Source organism: Cynocephalus volans, chromosome X, assembly GCF_027409185.1.
Source record: "Cynocephalus volans isolate mCynVol1 chromosome X, mCynVol1.pri, whole genome shotgun sequence".
NCBI classification, from domain to species: Eukaryota; Metazoa; Chordata; class Mammalia; order Dermoptera; family Cynocephalidae; genus Cynocephalus; species Cynocephalus volans.
Genome location: NC_084478.1, coordinates 28849430 through 28855429, shown reverse-complemented (window position 1 = coordinate 28855429; position 6000 = coordinate 28849430). Strand labels below are relative to the sequence as shown.

The 6000-nt window shown below is 39.7% G+C and overlaps 1 pseudogene; it reads left to right on the top strand.

Moving 5' to 3' along the window:
- Positions 1–1735: 1735 nt before the first annotated feature.
- On the top strand, positions 1736–3563 carry LOC134367829 (probable ATP-dependent RNA helicase DDX53; annotated as a pseudogene).
- The last annotated feature ends 2437 nt before the right edge of the window (positions 3564–6000 follow it).

The following is a 6000-nucleotide window of genomic DNA, read 5'->3' as shown; positions in this document are numbered from 1 at the left end:
GGACAGAACCCTTTTTTCTTTCTTCAAAAAGTTTCTTTCCAGAAAAGTGCTGACATAGAGAAAGTTTTTCCCAACGTGTTACAGACTCTTATCTTATACTGGACCATGTTCAAATTTTAATCAGCATCTTTGTCTGAAGAGAGAAAGAAGCCATGAACATTAAATTGGCAGAAGATTTGAAACTAGGGATAATATGATGGATGAGAAAATAATCACTAAAATTAAACTTAATAGGCTACGTCAATTGACCAAACTTAATGGGATGAATATAAAAGGATAAACATAGAGTTTACTTTTAGTTAAACAAATTAAAAACAAAAAATCAACAGAGTAAGTTCAGGATGAAGAAGAACGGACTTAAGTGCCCATTATGTTACTACGAACAGCTTTGTGTCTCAGGAGATCTTAGGTCAACTTAGTAGAACTGCCATGCTCGGTGAAGAGGCCCTAAAAGTACTTTTATGGTAAGGCCATTTCTGCAGATCTTTTTTTTTTTTTTTTTTAAGATCTATGTGCTGCATAAGAAAAGGTCCTCATTGAGACATTTCCAAAGCAGAGGGAACAGGATGATGTGGATCTGGGAAACTATGTCATAGCAAGAAATGTTGAAGAAACTCAAATGTTACCCTGATGAACAAACATCCTAACGGGATTTGACAGTGGTCCTTACATACACAGGGATACAAGGAGAATGAAATCTATTCTGTGTAACTTCAGAAGTCAGAAGAAGGATCTAAGGAAGCAAGTGGAAGCACATCATCTCTGTGACCATTAAACAGCCTCACAAAAGAATGAACATCCTTGAAATGAAGTGAGCTTCCTGCCTCTGGGATTGTTCAAATAGAAGCTGGATGCCCAGCTGTCCAGATTGCTGCCAGGTTGTCTTCTGCATTATACCTGATAAATGACTTCTACAGAACCTTCTAGTGCTAAGATCTCAGAATATATGAAACCACAGGGAAAGGGAAAAAATTAAGAGGCACCGAGAAGAATGACAAACCGCTGAAAACACCCCCAAAGGTCCCTCAGGCCGCACTCTGCCTCTCTTCTAACCATCATCCCTGTGATAATATCTGGAAACTGCCTGGACAAGTGCTGGGGTTTAGCTGAAAAATCAGAGGCAAAATGCCATCCCTGAGTATGTACCTGAGAGACCATTGATGGTATAATTTAATTTACACTAGAGGGCAGGGGAGTGATGAATTCCTCTAGACCAAGTATTGTTGATACTCCAAAAGAAATTTACCAAAACAAATAAACACATAAACACACAAGTATACAAACAAATAAGTTAATTTTTTAGAACTCTATTTTTTTCTCCTATGGAAATAATGGGCCTATAAAAAGTTCAATGTGTACAAATTTAAGGCCTGCTTCAAGGTTGCCCCCAAGCTGAGCCAGAACTATCATGACGAGAGTGAGAGCGAGCTGGACACTCAGGTCACAAAAGTTAGGAAGGCGCTCTCTCAGGGTCCTGTAATTGCTGGCAGGGTCAGCCCCTGAGAGGGAGTGCCTCTTTAAATGTACGTCACAGCCACCTGCTTACATCACACTAGTCCCGGCCCCGTGATTGGTCAGGCATTCAACGCCCCTCCCCTCTGCAGCCTCAAACACTGGTTGCTTAGGTAACAGCCGCTTCAAAGCCTGCAGAGTGGGAGGCGGCAGACCAGACCTTCTCGCATCTCCTGACCGTATGTAGGCCAGAAGCTGGCACCGACACTACCTCTACCCTACAATGTCCCGGGTCCCGGACTGGAAGAGGGCAGAGCGTAGTCCAGGAGCTCCTGGGGCCAGCTGCGATGACAGAGGTGGCAGAGGCAGCAGTTGGAATGGCCCCTCAGGCGGTTTGGGGCCTAGAGCCACAGGCTCCCATGAACCACCACTCTGCTTTAGACTGGAGAACCACCTGGTTGGCTCAGTCATTGGTCGTGGTGGGTCAAAAATAAAAGACCTACAGCGTTCGACAAACACTAAAATACAGATAAAAAAGGGGGATTGCGAAGCAGTAGTGAAAATTTTTGGCAGCAAAGATATGAAAGCAAAGGCCAAGGCAGCTATAGATACTCTTATTAAAAGACAAGAAAGGTACCGTTCAGAATCGGATGTGGATAATGCTGCGTCCCAACCTCCTGTTGGGAGAGACGTAAGCACAGTTAACGTTGTCAGAGAAGCTCCGCCATTGATGGATTTGGATCGTATTAAGGCAGAAGCCGTGGCGTGGGAAAAAAGAAAGTGGGCAGATTTACCACCAATTAAGAAAGACTTTTACACAGAATCCAAAGCTACAAGCTCCATGTCTAAAGAACAGGTAGACAAGTGGAGGAAAGAAAATTACAACGTAATGTGTGATGACTTGAAAGATGGTGAGAAGCGTCCCATCCCTAATCCAGCTTGTGAATTTGAGGACGCTTTCCGTCCGTACACAGAACTTATGAAAAGCATAACAAGGGCGGGTTTTCAAAAACCAACACCAATTCAGGCACAGGCATGGCCCATTGCCTTAAAAGGAGTAGATCTTATAGGAGTTGCCCAAACTGGCACAGGCAAAACATTGTCCTACTTAATATCATCTTGATGGTCAACCGATATCTAGAGAACAAAGGAATGGACCTGGCATGCTAGTCCTCACTCCCACCAGAGAATTAGCTCTTCAGGTGGAAGCTGAATGTTCTAAATATTCATATAAAGGTCTGAAAAGTATTTGTATACATGGTGGTAGAAATAGAGAAGGACAAATTCAAGGCATTACCAAAAGTGTAGATATCATTATTGCAACTCCTGGAAGACTGAATGACCTGCAAATGAATAAGTTTGTTGACCTACGAAGCATAACCTACTTGGTCTTAGATGAGGCAGATAAAATGCTACATCTGGGGCTTGAGCACCAGATTAAGAAAATTTTGTTAGATGTGCGCCCAGATCGGCAGACTGTTATGACAAGTGCAACTTGGCCAGATTCTGTCCGTAGACTTGCACAGTCTTATTTGAAAGAGCCTATGATTGTTTATGTTGGCACTCTGGATCTAGTTGCTGTAAACACAGTGAAGCAAAATATAATCGTTACCACAGAAGCAGAAAAACGAGCTCTTATCCAAGAATTCCTAGAGAATATGTCACCAAAAGACAAAGTCATAGTGTTTGTCAACCGAAAACTTGTTGTTGATGACTTATCAAGTGATTTTGGTATCCAAGGCCTCCCTGTGCAATCACTACATGGTGACAGAGAGCTATGTGATCGAGAGGAAGCATTAGAAGACTTTAAAAGTGGAAAAGTGAAGATATTGATTACAACTGATTTAGTATCCCGAGGACTTGATGTTAACGATATCACACACGTATATAATTATGATTTCCCACAAAACATTGAAGAATATATCCACAGAGTAGGACGTACTGGACGAGCAGGAAAGACTGGAACGTCAATTTCCCTTATCACTCAAGATAATTCAAAGATTGCCAATGAATTGATTCAAATTCTGAAAAGAGCAAATCAGAGTGTCCCAGAAGATCTTGTAGCGATGGCCAAGCGATACAACTTCCATAAACAAAAAAAGGGGACACAGAAAAAAGACCAGGAAAATCTTGAGGAAAACCCAAGAAGAATTATGTTTACATTGAAAAGTTGTACCAGCTACGGGAAGATTTAAGGCATGTTGAACATACACAGTATTCAAGATACATAAGAAAGTTATTGGAAACATACTGGCAGTTTGAAGACATAACTGATTCTTAAATAACTCTAAGCTTTCAATATTGTGTATGTTCTTTAATAAAAAAAATGTTTTTAAAATGAGAGCATGAGATACTTTGTGGGGAAAAATTGAATGCTATGTATTGGTAAAATCTTGTTTCTTTAATAGTCTGCCATGTCGATCTGTCTTAAAGACTTGGTAGAAGGCAGTGATGGTGCTTTCCTTGCTTTATAATAGTTGCGCTGAATTGCAGCATACATCGCTTTCATTAAGCTTATTCCAGTCAAAATATTCTCTCCCCAGCACCCCCAATGGTTGGTGCCACAGTAATCCCTAAACATATCTCCACTGTCATTCCTGAATTATTTTTTAGTTCATTAGAAAATAAGTGCTAAATCTTCTAGAAGATTCTACAGTTCTATATTATCTGATAGATGTAACCAAGAGAACACGTGTCTGACTGTCTGGGAATCATATCCTTACGTGAATTCTGTCACTAACCACTGATTAGAAATTCCAGGGAGGTCACTTGTCTTCTCTAGGTCTCAATTTCTCCACTCATAAAATGGGATGGTTAGATTAAAAAAATTTGGGGTCTCCTTCACCTCTAAAATTTTGTGATATTATAAGTAAAATCGTGTACCCCAACTTTGTATTAACACCTTATAATCTAATCTAGGGAAAATTGCACCCTTGTGTAATAAATTGAACAAAGAAACCCTTTTTAAAGATCAGAAATACTTTCTGCATGTTTAGTAATTTTGTAATGTGACTGGCAGGTTTCTTTTTATTCTTTGCTTTTCTTTTCATCATATTTTGTTTTTAATTTTTGATTCAATTTGTCTTGAAAAGGTCAAAACCACATATACACACACACCAGAGGAAAAATTGAGTGTGAAAGAGAAATATATCATCTACTGGGGAAAATATAAAAAAATCAGATGACGTTCTTGCCATAGGAACCCATTTTAGTAAAACTCTAATTTTGTTTATAATTCCATCTCTTATGCCTTACTTAGAAGCAACATACATCTCAAAATTGCAAACAATATCGCCACAATGATGCAAAATAAATTCCAAAATTCAGTTTTCATGGAAACGTTGGAATTAGTTAAGACTTAACATTTCTGGCAAAATAAAGAGAAAAATTAATGCAACTGTCTATTCCCACAGCTTGCTTGCCTTAGTTGTGAACACAAATAAGTCAGAAATTAAGAGGAAAAAAAAGTTAAACACTCTAGGCATAGGTGTTTGAGGTTTAAAGTCTGCTTTTAAAGGTTTTATATATAGGCTCAATATCTCCTGATAAAATTAATAGCAATGGTTAACACATTTGAATGACATATACCAGGTGCTTAATCTCATAATTTCTAATATTCATAAGTAACCTACTCAATCATGTCTAAATAACAACAACAACAAAAACTATCACTCAGTGTCTGTGAGTAAGAAAAGTGTGCATTTCTTCTATAAGAAAAGGCTGAAAAGAAGAGCCAGTGTATGGAGAAAGGTAAGTAGAGACAGAAGAACGGTTCTTAACCAGGGGTACTTTGCTACCCAGGAGACCTTTGACAATATCTGAAGACAGTAATGGTTGCTACAACTTTGGGCGGGGGGTGAGGAACTACTGGCATCTAGTGGGTAGAAGTTGCTAAACACCCTGCAATCTATGGATAGTCCCACACAACAAAGAATTATCTGGCCTAAAACAATAGTGCTGAGATGGAGAATCCTTGAGAGACCATAAGAAAAACAAAACAACCAGTTGCATAGGAACCAAGAAGGGGCTCCTTTGGGAACACAGGGGCCTGTTTAGAATAGGGAATGCACAAAGGGCAAAAGCCTTAAGTGCACAGAATGGGAACATTATGTGCTGAAAACAGCACATGCTGGAAACAGCAAAGATGTCCTGATTCATTAGTAGGAAACACTGAGATCATTTTCTGTCCTGTTCACACACTCCTTTCTGTACTTCTTTTAATACTATATTCAGCTTGTTACATGGCCAAGGTCTGGATACTACCACAGAAGATGAGACATGACCGAGCTCAGGGCTGCACCAGCTTTCTCCTTTCTTGCAGGAGTTAGCTTGGTGTAGTCCCTCTGGGCCTCTCATAGCTTTCAAATATTTGGGCTTTGAGTAATCCTTGCATCTCCATCACTGAAAGGATAGTGATAGACTCCAAAGGGAAAAAAAAATAGAGGGTTTCTAAGCTCTATCTTATGGATTGTATAGAATAAAGCCCTACAAATTTCCTATCTTTGGTATAGTTGTATCAGCGGTCCTCCACCAGAGACAATTTTGTCA